Source organism: Melanotaenia boesemani, chromosome 7 (assembly GCF_017639745.1).
Source record: "Melanotaenia boesemani isolate fMelBoe1 chromosome 7, fMelBoe1.pri, whole genome shotgun sequence".
NCBI classification, from domain to species: domain Eukaryota; kingdom Metazoa; phylum Chordata; class Actinopteri; order Atheriniformes; family Melanotaeniidae; genus Melanotaenia; species Melanotaenia boesemani.
Genome location: NC_055688.1, coordinates 35,914,596 through 35,929,683, shown reverse-complemented (window position 1 = coordinate 35,929,683; position 15,088 = coordinate 35,914,596). Strand labels below are relative to the sequence as shown.

The 15,088-nt window shown below is 38.9% G+C and overlaps 1 protein-coding gene and 1 long non-coding RNA gene across 5 annotated transcripts in view; both read left to right on the top strand.

The window, feature by feature from the left end:
* Positions 1–15,088, top strand: part of il1rapl2 (interleukin 1 receptor accessory protein-like 2) — a 494,907-nt gene that overhangs the window by 135,064 nt on the left and 344,755 nt on the right. The window lies entirely within an intron of this gene.
* Positions 1,614–11,359, top strand: LOC121643179. The gene is made up of 3 exons (XR_006011052.1): positions 1,614–1,880; positions 7,134–7,143; positions 11,349–11,359. It is a non-coding gene; the product is annotated as an uncharacterized LOC121643179 (long non-coding RNA).

Here is a 15,088-nt window from a genome sequence, read left to right as displayed (position 1 = left end):
AGACCACATATGGATGTTGAGTTGGATGTTGTGTGTGCATGTGTGTGAGAGTAGAAGAAGAAAAGATGAGTCAATTATGGTGGCTGTTATCCTGCTGGCAGTAAGGTCTTGTTAGAAATGAGATGGCAGCTACAGCAGAGAACCCTAGACAAAAGAACTGGGACAACATGGTGGATGTTTTGTTAATGTGCCTGAAAATAATCCAAGACTTCTTGTCCAGTGTCCACCTGTGTTCACATGTGTCCTCCTCAACATATGTGGGACAGTTAGACTAAGAAGCAGGGGCTTTAAATCATTCTTTTTTGTCTCTAATTCTGGTTAAAAGGGCTAATTTAATATATTTAAGTCCATTTAAATGTACGTGATCTTTTTTATGCTGTCAGATGGGAGGATTTTTTAGGTGCATGAAAGTTGGTGTTTTAAACTAAACTTGCACAAATTTAGGAAATTACTGAATTTAAAACATGATCTTGGAAAAATTTTAGAAATTTAGATTAAAGATAGATAGTCTTGTGATTAGCCACTAGCCGCTAATGCTAATGTCTGGAGTGTGCTTGCTATCAGTGCATAAAAATAGTTTTTTTGTGGTTCTGACCTTATAACTGTTTAAAAAAAAAGATCTAAAAATGCTCCAGTATTCAATGCACAATCTCTTTTGATACTCTTTTATGAAGGAAGTGAGTTACTTCTTGTCCTTGCAGAGTTTTAGCCTTTTAGCTAATTCTGTCGCTATGTGAAGAATTTACCTGTTATTCAGTCAGATTAAAAGCTACTTCTCCTGTTGCTTGCTGTCTCGACAGGTTCACATGTCAAAAGTACTTGGCTGCTTAGTTATGTTTAGGAATAGAGCATAGTTTAGAGTCTGGGTGTCATCTTTGCTAGTGCCTTATCATTTGAAGCCCACATCACTGGAGCAATGCATCACTTAAAAGCCTTTGATAAGTGGTTGTTTTATGTTAGTTTTTTTATAGTATGATGTTTCAAAATAACCAGGACATTCAAAATATTGTGTAAAATCTACTGTTTGTGCCATTTAACTATTAACTATATCATCATTAAATAGATCTACTTACAGATGCATTAATATACAACAAATTAAACTTTACTACTTTATAAAGGGACACCCTTTAAACCAGAGGATTAACACCTGAATAATATCTAAAGTGTTAAACAGGAAAAACACTCCTAAAAAACATCCAGTTTTTCCTGACAATAATTTCCACAGCCATTATGTATTTAACTTACTTTAATCCCAATAAACAATCTCTTAATCCACATGTACACTAATCATAAAAAGTTAGGATTATCTGACATTTTGTATGATGTCAGGATGAAACTAAAATCCATTTTATCCTTAACAGGTGAACTTAATTTGACCCTCTCTAAACTTTGAAGTGCACATGTAGAACCTGTGACAACCCCAGAGCGGGCTGTATTTTGTCCGTCGCTGGGGACTTTACTTTTTGCTTCCCGCTCTCTTGTTTTGCCTCCTCCTCCTTCTCTCCGTCTCTGTCCTCCGTTTCTCAGGTGGCCAGTATGCTGCTCTGGTCTTCCCGCGGTACCTGGCGGGGGCGTGGCCCGTTTGGGCTTAAATACCAGGCCTTCTCCACCTGCGGGGCTCTCTCTTCGCGCCGGCCTGCTCACTTGCAGCACTCTGTGTCCTTTGTTTGTGCACTCATTAGTTCTTCCACTTTAGCTTTCCCACTCAACACCTCTCTACAACCAACACTTCCACGCATGACTGATGCTACAGATTGTACACATAGGTTACACTGTTAAGTTACTTTAGGCACCTTTTCTAAATAAATCTCTGTAATTGGCATCCCTCGTTGTTCCGCGTCTTGTTTGTCAAGTCTCTCACGAGCCGGGCTTGACAAACCGTTCAGTGTTTAAGTTTTTATTTTATAACAAGCTGTTCTCTAACAAGATGATTAACCACCAAAAGAAAAACAAAACAAGCATCCAAATCCTGGATGGAGCACTGAATGTTCTGGTTCCTGTGGCTTGTTCACATTTAGACTTCATTAGACCAAGACCACACACACAAATTACTGATACATTGACATTTTTCGTTTACATTTACCCACAACTGTGAGGTTTTCTTTTAATTAATTATTTGAGATTTGTTATTGTGAAGTACGAAATTTGAGTTGTGTAATAGAGCTGGAGTGTTAGTGTATCATAGAAATGGGTTAGTGCTTTATAAGTTTATACTTCTGCCTATTTCTTTTCAGACATGACATGGAAAAATGTAGATATTGTAAATGAAAGAACGTGTTTGAAATCAACTTTAAAATGAAATTACACTACCGTTCAAAAGTTTGGGGTCACTTTTCCATGGGATTCAATAGGGAAGTGACCCCAAACTTTTGAACGGTAGTGTAAATGAAAATGAAAGATGAAGGAAGTACCATCACTTGATTCTACTGAAATGTTCATAATATCAGTGTAGCATCAACTTTATATATTTTCTGTGAATTTTACCTAACAGTTGAATATCCCTAACGTTTTGTGAGTAGTGTATTTGTATATGAATAACAGCTCGGTCTACTTCCTCGCTCCGTCCTCGCCCCTCCCTTACCCCTCACTTCACTGCCATCCTGGTCCACAGCCCGGTCACCTCCTTCCTTCATTACTGGAACTCCCTTCTTTTCTGTCTGCCTACAAAATTGCTACATAAACTCCAACTGGTCTTCCTAATGCCTGCATACTCAGTAGAACCCCTTCTCTTCCCACATCACCCCTGTCCTACAGCAGCTTCACTGGATCTCCATGAACTCAACAATCCTTTTCAGAATCCTTCTTTTTACTTTTCAGGCCTTTCATCATCTCGCTCCTCCATGTCTCTGGCTCTGGTCCACACTGCCATCCCCTCTTGTTGTCTCAGATCCTTTTCCTCTCTCCACCTCACTGCCCCCTCACCTCGCCATGGCGAGCAGGGCCTCCAAACTCTGGAATTCCCTTCCTCCTGACCTCAGCCATGTTGACTCCTTCCCTCTCTTTAAACCTCATCTCAAAACGCTCCTGTTAAAATTCACCTACGACCTTTAACCCTTCTTCGGTTCGTCTGTCTGACTACTGTATTTCTGCTATTTAACTATATTTGACTCTTATTTTCTGTTGCTTTTAGACGGCTTTATTTTATTTTACCTATTTTTTGTTTTTGTAATTGTTTACTGTGATTTCTCTTGAATTATAAAATGACCGTGGCTTTTTGAAAGGCGCTTTAAATAAAATTAATTATTATTATTATATTATTGTTTTGTTCAAAGATTCCACACAGGACCTGATGAGATCATGTTTAGCCATTTTTGACTCAGAAAGTTCAGGTTTTATCTGCTGTATTTTTTTTTTTTTCTGGAAACTTGACATGGCGCAGCCTCATTCTGATGACCGAGCTGGGCCACAGATAGCTGATTGGATTATTAGATAAATAAGCAGGTATGTTTGCGGTTCTAATCAAATGCTCTGAGATGAGAACTGATTCTACGAACTGGACTGCAACAAGCCAGTTTCTGACATGCAGAGCGGCTGCTCGCCACTGAGATTAAAGTCTTGATTAGACCACACACACAAAGTCAGAAACAGATTAAAAGAGTTGGTCAAATCTGTGACGGATTCCCTTTTGATCTAATGAGCCAGTCTTTGTCCACACATCTAAACCTCCATCCTGTCTCCTCTTCCTCTCTCTCCAACTGCATGCTTATCATAAATAAAGGAGAAAGGCAGACTAATAACGCTGCTTACAGCAGTTCTGCTGCAGGTGTTTGTGGTCCAAACAACCAATAAATGTATGCACACAAACTCCCACAAAAACACACTCAGAGGGTGCGAGTTTGATCGTCTTAATTAGCCACTTCAGGGACTCCCAATTGTCTGATGCTTACCAGCAATTAGCCTTTATTGATCTATTAAAGAAGGGAAAAAAAGAACTGGTTGTAAATTGACAAAGCAGGAGACAGACAACAAATAGGCTCATTTGAAAGAAATAAAGGAAGATGGAGAAAATAAAAGATGGGCTGGTCCTCAATCAGCCTTACTGTTAATGTGTGAAGGTTTTCTGGACGATTATCTTTAAAAAACACTGAACAATATCAGAATATTTCATAGACGAGTTTTACATGTGTCACCTTTTTTCTTTTTGTCATTAATACTTATTTCTTCTGTTAGATTCAGTTGTGTTCATCGAGCATGGTGTGTGTGTGTGTGTGTGTGTGTGTGTGTGTGTGTGATTTTTGAATCTACAGAAGCCTCACAGACAAAATAATTTCCCATCAGCACTGATTTGATAACCTTTACTCACGTTAAATAAACTAACATTAAATTCTGCTGCTAATCTTTAAACAGAGGATGATCTCTGACTAGCTGGTAATCCAGTATTAGGATTAACGCTTCATGCCACCTGATGTGAAAGGCTGGACGATGGCTGACTTATGTAGTCTGTGAGTTTTAGGAGAAGGTGAGTGTGTATGAAAGTGTGTGTGCAGTTGTTTCAGAAAGCGTGAGAGGGAGCACGTCAAGGTGACTGTCTGGGGGTTAATAACTACTGACCCATACAGGGGACCAGAATTGGGGGCTTGAAGTGGTCACACACACATTCGCTTGGGTTCTGTGTTTCATCTTTCTCCGTCACTGCGCCGGTCGCGACCGGTCCCAATTGTCTTCACAGTGTCCTCATCAAGCATTAACACACACTCGTAATGGCGTGTGTGAATGGTGACATCAGAGTCCACACTGGCGAGGAAAATAGATTCTCTCTCTTTGTTTTCTATTTTCTCTCCAGTTCAACAGATTTTAATTCATCATGAAAACCTTTACATCTTCATTATGATTGTAAAAATATTCACAACAAATATCTTCACAAAAAAAAAAGTGGTAGAATCAGCTGTTACCTGTATGAATATTTTATTCGGATTTGATTTATGGTTTTTAACTCGATATGGTAATAAAATAGGTTAAAGTGAATAAATAATTATTGGATAGTGTAGGTCAAGTTGTGCTGGGTGAAACGACTCCAGACATGGTGCTAAAGGCAAAATAAAAAGTATTTGAGGACCAAAGTAGGCTCAGACCCCTCGCTCATGGTGAGATTTCTTAGAGTAAAGTTTATTTTGTGGCTTCAGTGTTTCTGCAGTTGGGTCAGACAGCTCATGGGCTCATGGTGATAGACGTGGCACATTTATTTGTTCAAGACTGTAAACATAATTTGCAAAGAAAAATGCAGCTGTGTGATATTTTTGGAGCCTTTTAAAATTATTGAGCATCTTTGAAAGTTTTGGACTTTGTAATGTACTGACTTCTTAAAGTTTAAGAGCCAAGAAACAGCGTTTGTTTCACAGATTATGAGCACTGGTAGGAAATCTGCTACGTTCTGTGCTGAGTTGAGCTATCACACATCTACTGGCTGGTGTTGAGGAACCCAGAGTGTGTTGGTTCTCCCACAAATGGGAAAAAGGGTAAAAAACAAGTACTTCTACATATTTAGCTTTTTATTTAATTTATTTTTACACTTCTCTTATAAACTGTCTTTGTTTCACATAGTTTCTGTGGTAAGTGTAAAGTCCAAGACTTCTTTGCACAGCTAAAAGTCATAAAAAAGACAACTTTTTATCCCAATCTGGAAGAGCTGAGGTCGTATCTCTGCTTTTCACCTGTTCCTGCAGGGAAACATACCTGATGGCTGGAGATCAGATATTATTCTCTGTGTTAGAAGGAAAGCAGATTCACGCAGCTTTAAATTCACCCTGCTGACTTGTTACCTTTAAAATAAAAGGAAATTTTCATCCTTCCTTTGTTATGAATATTTGATTTTTATCACATTAATGTTTAACATGAGATTTACAAGAAACATTTACCTGTTGCTGTGTGAAGGGAATGCTGCTGTTAAACTATTTGCATCCAAAAGTTACTGCATTTTTCTTCAGAAATAAGTGCAATACACATTTTTTTAATTGATTACCGAATGTTTGTAACAACGTGGTAAATCGAAGACAGTCGTGATGAAATGGCTAATTCTCCACACAGTAAGACAGATGAAAGGCTGTGAATGCTTTGCTCCATCAGGACTCCATGTACGCATGTGTGTGAGGGTTGTAAACCATAAACAGCATACACACAAACACACAAGCACACACACGAACAGAATAATTAGGTACATGGCAGAGTACACGCTCTTCATTCAGAACCCCAGAGTCCATTTAATGCTGGAAATAGCTGCAGGTCAGAGGGCTGAAACACTGGCTTCTACGTGTGTCAGTGTGTGAGAGTCGTAGGTTTCTGTAGGTTTTGTCCCTGAGTCTAATTGAGTTTTCAAGGAGCTCTTATCCTTTAAAAGAATCATGTTGTGTATGAGTGTGTGTTAGATGGAAAGGGCTTGAAGTTCACGTTTTATGTGTTTAGCTAGCAAGCAGGCAGATTTTCAGCTTTTGTTCTTAGTGTGAGATTAAAAAGTCTTAATGACTCTTGTTAACCAAACTTTATTCTGTTTGGTAATTTATTTGCCATAAATGTTTAAACACTTAGAAATGTTATTTCGCCTTTTTTCTTTTTTTCTCTGGGTTGCTTTTTGGCCCAAGAACTTCTGAAAGGTTCTTATGTTTTAAAACACACTCACATGCTGTACTGCTTTAAGTGTACGTGTGTGTGCAACATACAGTAACGCTCATTATGACAGAGAATGTTAATGTAGTCGGGTTGTTTGAAGCAGTTCTCCCAGGTTCATGTGTTGTTAGAGGGTAAGTGTGTGTTTGCAGGATGGTGGTTTTTAACGCCACCATGATTCTGCTGCCTGCTGTAGCTACAGTCAAGACGAAGTTCATTATGTTAATGTTTGAGTGTAAAAGTTAACTCATGTTTGTCCACTGGAGCATAAGAATGTACCGCCTGTTGTGTTAGCCAGCCTAAAACTGGACTTTTAAAATGCATGTAAACATGTTAATTCAACCTAAGCTAGACTAACAAACACACTCAGATGGCTGACATCCCACTAGACTCGAACAGGCCCTGGCTCGACAACATAAGTATATATTAAAACAGCTAAATTCTCAGTAAAGCTGCTCTTCTTGGCATGTTTTTGGTTTCCTTCTGAAGGCTAAAAGCAACAGAAACCGTGGAATGGAAAACAGCACATTTAGTCAACTTGTTGTTGTTAAAGCATTTCCAGACTCGTTTTATTCTAATCACATCATCTGACAGAATAACCACATGCTGGCCAATCAGTGAGTTAGATTTTCTTCTTCTTTCTTCCTGGCCAGTGGTTTTTTTCAGGGAATATTGCCCCTAGTGAAATTCTTTGGTATTCCCTGCCCAATCAGACCCGAGTCCCCTGGTTAATCCAGGTGTGACTGCATCCCTAAGCCTGTGGCAGCAAAGCTAAGGGATGGCTAAACCACCCTTAACTGTAAAATTAATAAATAAACAAAGTTTGATCTAAATGGTAGGAAGGCTCTCTGCCTCCCAAATCCAGAGTGGGAGCTGGTTTCATAAGAGAGGGGCTTGGTACCTGAAGGCTCCCATTTTACTGTTAGACTTTTGGAACCACAAGCAAACCTGCAGCAAAGTGCTCTGTTATGGCCTCCAAGCTACAACCCACCAGGCCTAAAGCACCTGTTGCACACAGCCTTGTACCAGGCTCTCCAGATGAACCTCAGATGTTCTTTGTTCACATTTTGACAAATTAAAGATGTTTTGGTGATTTAGGAAGGAACACATTAAAACACATTTACTAGAACTCCATGGACTTCTGAGGTTAATACTCAACTCTTCGGCTGTAACAGTAAACTGTGTTCAGTTTGTCACTTCCTGTCTCTGCTTTTCCATGCTGAGCATTTGGTACACAACAGGTCACCAAAGCTAAAAGGTTGATGAGTGCAAGTCGGGTAAAAACAGTGATAATACAGAGACTTTGAAATCAAAATAATGAGCTGGAACACATGAAAATGCTTTGAAAACTGGAACCTCTTTCACAACGGATCATCGGCTTAATTGTGTCTGTACTGATGTGTGCAGCCCCTCAGTTGCATTTAGCTCATTTTATCAGTAAGGAATCTCATAATATGATCTATAGTTTTACTTTTAGAAGAGGTAATACACTGAAGTGGTGTTGTACAAAACTTATTAGCATCTTAAGTAAAGTCAATTATATCAACAGCCTCCAAAGCATTAGTATACTAAAGCACAAGTCAAAACATCCTTTCATGGGCAATCCTAGTGGTGCCAGAAGCCATCTTTCCTTAATTTCTTCATGGTGAACATAGCAGTCATAATTAACATGACAACTGCATGATGATTTAGAAAATTATACCTTGCAGTGCATCCAAACAACACATCCTAGTGAGCTAAAATATCCTTTTGGCATATTTCATCCTTAACCTTTTAACCCAGGGACGACGGCCACAGAGCAGATACCATCTGAGGTGATTCATTACCATGTAGTTTGATTACAATTCTGCTTAATCAAACCAAGGTTTGTTCTAATATCCTTTTAATTCAAACCTTATTGGCTCACACAGGGTCTCACACACACACACTTTTCAGTGTAGCTACACTTGATGAGAAACATATTAACTAACTTGCATTTATTCCCCTGTTGGCTATTGATCAACAGCATTCAATTAGTCTGATTAATTAGACCACCATGGCAACACAGAGGAAAGACTTGGAAGTCTTTTTAGCTGCTTGGAGGCTCATTAAGACACACACCTGCACGCATAGTTGCAGATAGTTTAAACTGTGCATCACTCAACATGCAAATTTAATAGAAAATTAGTTTCAGAGATAAGACCAACAGATAGAAACTGACCTTAAAGTAGGAAGACTTTTCTATAAGGTATCCATAGAGATAACAGATCAATAATGTGACAAACACTGATAAGAGTCTAATAAAAGCTACTAATAAGCTTGTTGAATTAATAAGCTGCAGTGTTTAATGTAACACTGTTACAGCTGTTAACTCTGGTCACATAAATACACTGCCTTTGGTGTTTCTAAGTTTGGTCACTTGTCCATCAAAAGTCAAATGGTGCTGGCTTTCAGGATTCACAGTATTTTCTAATCTGAAAGTATCTAATCCATTTTATAAGCTCATTTCACATATAGTTCACTCACCAACCACTTTATCAGGTCCACCTTCTAGTACCTGGGGCTTGGACCCCTTTTCCCTTCAGAACTGCCCTAATTCCTGGTGCGAAAGATGGAACTAGGTGGTGGAAACCTTCCTCAGAGGTTTTGCTCCATATTGGCACGACAGCATCACCACAGTTGCTGCAGGTTTGTCTGCGGCATCCATGATGAGAATCTCTGGTGACTGTAGAGGCCACTGAAGTACAGAGTACTCAGTAGCTACGTTTACATGGACAAATAATTCATCTGTCTGACTGAAATCAATCTGATTGGAGTTTCTTGCTGCAAAGTGATCTGATCAGTATATAACACTTTTAACGTGCACGGTGCCTGCTAGTTGGGAAGAAGTGTTTTTACTTACATCTGAAGGTGGTTAGGCAGTAGTGTTAAGGGTCTCGCCTGAGGAGCCAACTGAAAGGTGTTAATAGTAGTCTCCTGTGGGATTCAAACTCTGGTCTCCTGCATGGGAGATGGATGCCCTGCCCACTGAGCGATCCAGCCACAAACCATTTATTTACACCACCACCTGGATATGTTTAAAAAGGTTTAAACTTTAATCTTTCTGATCAAAGCCAATAGAATCAGCTGACATGTTTACATGATGAATTTTTCTTCTAATTAGACATTCGATCAGATTAAAAGTGCTCCATGTAAACATAGCTGTTGTCATGTTCTAGAAAGCAGGTGGAGATGATCTGAGCTTTGTGACATGGTGCATTATCCTGCTGGAAGTAGCATCAGAAGATGCTCCACTGTGGTCATAAAGGGATGGACATGGTCAGCAACAATACTCAGGTAGGCTGTGCTGGTTAAACCAGGCCACGTTGGTACTAAGGGGCCCAAAGTGGGCCAAGAAAACCTCCCCCCACCATTACACCAGCAGCAGCCTGAAGCGTTGATCCAAGGCAGGATGGATCCATGTTTTCATGATGTTTCCAGCAGATTCTGAGCCGAGCATCTGAATGTGGAGCTGAAATGGAGACTCATCAGACCAGCAACGTTTCTCCATCTTCTATTGTCCAGTGTTGGTGAGTGTGTGTGAATTGTAGCCTCAGTTTCCTGTTCTTAGCTGACAGGAGGCACCCGGTGTGTCTTCTGCTGCTGTAGCCCATCTGCTTCAAGGTTGGACGTGTTGTGTGTTTAGAGATGATGTTCTGCAGATCTTGGTTGGAACCAGTGCTTACTGGACTTCATGTTGTCTTTCTATCATCTCCAACCAGTCTGTCCATTCTCCTCTGACCTCTGACATCAACAAGACATTCTGGTCCAGACAACTGCTGCTCGTTGGATATTTTCTCTTCTTCAAGCCATTCTCTGTAAACCCTGGAGATGGCTGGGAGTGAAAATACTCAGATCCACAACCATGCTATGTTAAAAGTCATTTAAATCCCCTTTCTTCTTCATTCTGATGCTCAGTTTCAACTTCAGCGAGTGGTCTTCACCACGTCTACGTGACTATATGCTGCCAGGTGATTGGCTGGTTAGATAAGCCGTTGAGCAGGTGGACCTAATAAGGTGGCCGATGAGTATACATTTGTATTTAACACTTCTTCTTGATTAAAAAAAGAAAAGAAAAAAAAATCAATCAGTGATACAAATGAAGGCCATATTAAAAATGCATTTGTAGACCATCAGTTACAAGAATGACTCACAATTCTTGACAGGAATTCATAATCATCCTCATAATAAGATTAGCAATACAAGAAAAACAATGCTGACAACAACAACATGAACACAATAATCATCAATCATCCATAACAATTAATATTCCCACAATAATGCATTAAAACAATTAAAAACATATGTATCAGCAATCAGAAAAAAAAAATGGCTTCAAATGGAGCAGTATGAACAATTTCCTACCACATAAAATACAATACAAAATCACAATACATGAGATAAAAACTATCAAAGTGAAAAACAGTGAGTTTCCTCACTAACCTGTTCTTAGTTCTTAGAGCTGTTTTAGCCAATCACTGGTGTTACAGCATCTCATAATGATGGTGGGCCTCAAATAAAAAAAAGAAGAGATCTATCAAACCTGCTGGAAAGCAGCACAAAAAGAAGAAATTTCAGCACAGAATGAAAGGATTTCTGAGCAAAAAGCCAGAAGCTAGAGAACAGGAAGAGAAAAATAAACTCTGCTAAAGTGTAGAAAATATCATAAATACATGATAGTTGGTGACAAAGCTAAGTTCATGTGAACCTAAGAATGTGTAAAATAAGAGTTCATGACTCAGGAGGAGACAGTTATCTGATTCTCTCAGCTTTCTTTTGTATTTAACAAAAAACTTGTGTTACACACAGTCATATTCACGTCTTGCTGAGTATAAATAATTGAATATGTATTTCTATGAGTATGTTTTAAACCACAAAAAACAGGCTACAAGTACACTCATTGGCCACTTAATCAGGTTCACTTTACTAGTACCAGGTTGGACGGCTTTGTCCTTCAGAACTGTCTTGGGGGTTTAGGGTTAGAGAGAGCATCTTTGAAGACAGATGGTGGTCTTTATCTCTGAGTCAGTATGAACTGACCAACTCTCTACAATTTTCCTTGCATAGAAACACAAGTGTCGATTTTTTTTGGTCTAAATGTGACTTTAGGATGGTAACAGAGCCCAATGTTAATAAACTAAAGATATTCACTGAATTCAGACATGTTGCCGACATTTATGGTTCAAACAGTTATTTGAAACCATTTGGTTATTATGTTGATAGAAAATCTCAATAGGGGTGTAATATCTGTAATTAGGCAATCATACAATATTTGCCTCAGTAAATCAGCTGAACATTAACACTTTTGGCGTAACTACTATATGCAGTACATCTACTCACCAATACCGACGCATCATTATAGGATAACAAAAGAGACCCGATCAGGGTCTTAATCAGTGACGGAGCGACATTTTATCATGGAGTTCATATATACGGTGAAAGGAAATGATTGTGTTCCTTTCTAACAAACACTCACATCCACTCCTGTGACGACTGTGGTCACATTGGAGAGACATGAGAAATAAAACGCGTTCCTTCTCTTTACAAATGAGTCATAAATATTTCCCAATTTTCTTCATTCTTATATCTTCCTATACAAAATCAGACTCGTTACAGGAAATATTTTTCCACATTTTCTAGCAAGGTTGCTACTTTAAAACCAAGTAGCAACCTTGCTAGCCTCCCGTTTAAAGGAAACTGGATCATGTAGCTAGTCAGTGCTAAGTAACAAGGATACTGTATAGTTTTTTTTTCTGTATATAGTTTTTTAAGCTCCAATGTGAAAATTTTATTAACAGAGTTAATGTTTAGTCCCTAAATGCACTCACTGAAAATTAAACATGACATGGTTTCCCCACATTATCCTAAAACTAATCTTCTGCCAGTGTAGAACTAGCACTGCTACATAGCTTCATGCAGGCCCTACATGAGATTTGTAGTTGTACTCAAAATCTCTTCTAGAAACATGAAGCCAGATGTTAGTTTTTTTGAAGGATAAGTAAATAGAAAACTAGTTTAACTGGTGTAGTGACACTGGTGATCCATACAGGTCTGGAAAGATGTTTGTCCTCCTCTTCCATTGACCTGTTAATCACATGGTGTGGCACCTGGGATGTCCAATCGGATTTCAGAATCTGGTCTTAATGTGTAGTTGCTGGAGCAGAAGTGAAGAGGTGAAAGAGCTTTCAGAGCTGGGACCTGCTTGTTAATAAACCCACAAACACATTACCTCATTTATATTTGATACTGTCAGAAAACCCCTTTTAAATTTCTGATTTCACTCTACACAGCGCTCTTATTAGTGTAGCCTCCATCCACAGTTTTGGCTGAAAGCGATCCTCCCAATCATCACCTGTATTATTTCATTTTCAAGCAACAGAGGTAGCTGAGCGCAGCAAAAATGCTTGTTGCTATAAAATGAAATGTCACACTGCGGCATGAAAAAAAGGTTTGGACATTGCGACCGCCTACAAACTGGAAGAGAGCTCAGAATCCTGAGGGCGATGCAGGGAGTTGCGTGACAGAGTCACAACGTGGGTACAAGAAGTCATTAAAAGAGCAATCTTGTTCAGTGTCAAAAGGATGGGCGAGCACACACTTGATTGTAAAATTAGGAGACAAGAAACTGAATATAGCCATGAGAGTTAGGAAACCATGGCATGTCATCACTCAGGCGCCAAAGCACTGCAGTTTAAAAACACAGCTTTCAGCTCTGAGCAGGGAATTAGAGGCGGAAGTTAAAGAAAACTGAAAAGTGGCCTTAGCTCCTCTCTGTTAATACAAAGAGCAAAAAACCAAAGAAGTCTCAAGGGAAATTTCTAGAATCAGAAGAAAAATAAGAACCAGGGAAGAGGCAGAAGGTGTGAAGACACTGACTGTGTGAAACATGTAGTAAACGAAGCCAAAAGTGACTTTAGGCCGTGGGGGCTCCTTTGGTGGCAAATTTTGCATTCACACACACTCAACAAACCATTTAAAGACACTTTCTTTTCCAAACCTGAGGTCATCTTGACACCCAGTAAGGTGTTACTTTGGCCTACAAATCTGGGGCAGAAAGACGAGATGAAAGTGTACAAGTCATATTTCTTGCTTCTTTAAAGACAAAGCGTTAAAACACACACACACGAGGAAAGACGGGATCATATACTGCAGCTGTTGCCCACCACAGCGTTGCATAAATGCTATGCAAACTATATTAACATGGAGAAAGTGAGAAATATTACATTATTACCAAAGCTAGAATAGGAAATAAATTTTAAAAAATGGAAAAAAGAATTACGTTTAATATCACAGCCATTTCAACCGTGTTAAATTGATTATAAAATATTCCTCTGCTGTTAAAGAAAGATTTAATTAATTTGCGGTTAAGTGTAGATACATGCATGTGTGGACATAGCACTCTCCCTTTAGTATATTCTATGCCACAGTACATTTAAAAAAAGATATATTGAAGCACATTTTCTTACCATGTTAGGAATTTTATCTGGTCTGATCACGGCTGCCGTCTTCAGGCCATTTCACTAAACACAGCTGGTCGAGCCAGTTACTCGAGCTGGTGGAAACCTAACCGTTGACATTTCCTTTTACCCTACAGTCTCCCCCTTGGAGGTTTAATTCAAAAGAGGATTTATTTTTATATGAAATGTCATTACTGGGGGATCCATGCACAAGGGCAGCTCCACTAACCCCCTACGTCAGTTTAGCTTGTGTAAGCCTGAGGCTAAATGATTTGTATGAAACTGGAAGCAGATTGTTGGAGTTAAGAGGCCAGCAAACAAGATCACAATGGAGATGATGCGTAGCAACAAATGTGGGGGGAGAAAGTACTGCCAAAGAGCCGAGAAGTTGGCAAAACTGTAGTGATTTTACATTTAAAGCTAATGATTTTTCTCATGTGATCTTATAGTTGATATTCCTGACAGTTTTCATTGTAAAACTTGGGCTACAATGAGCAGAATTAACTCTTTAGAGCCTGACCAGAAAAAAATGGAGACAAAATTCTATTTTTTTTTTCAATCTGAAGTGTTTAGTTTGCCCTTTAACAAAATGTAAAAAAAAATTGAAAATAAATTTAGTATATTTATCATTTATTAACATATATGTCTAAATTGTGCCAAAAGGTGTCCACCAGGGGGCAAAAGACAAGTGTGCAACAGGGTTTTTTTTTTTTTTTTTTTAACCATAAAGTGATGCTAAATGTCTTTAAAAGGTTAATACCACTGTGGAAATGGAAGACTGCTTGATATAGTTATACTGTATTATCTCCCTTTAGCTCCACTTTCATTTCCCTGACTTTCATTTTTTCATCTATGAGACCTGGGAGCACCCATCAGATCTGCCTTCCCAATCACTCTGTTGCAATTATATCTGTAAAAAAAATCTTTAGATTAACACCTGCCAAATTATGGACATCTCCAAGACAACACTTTGCAATGATGACACAAATCTATACTCACAATACTGGCAGCAA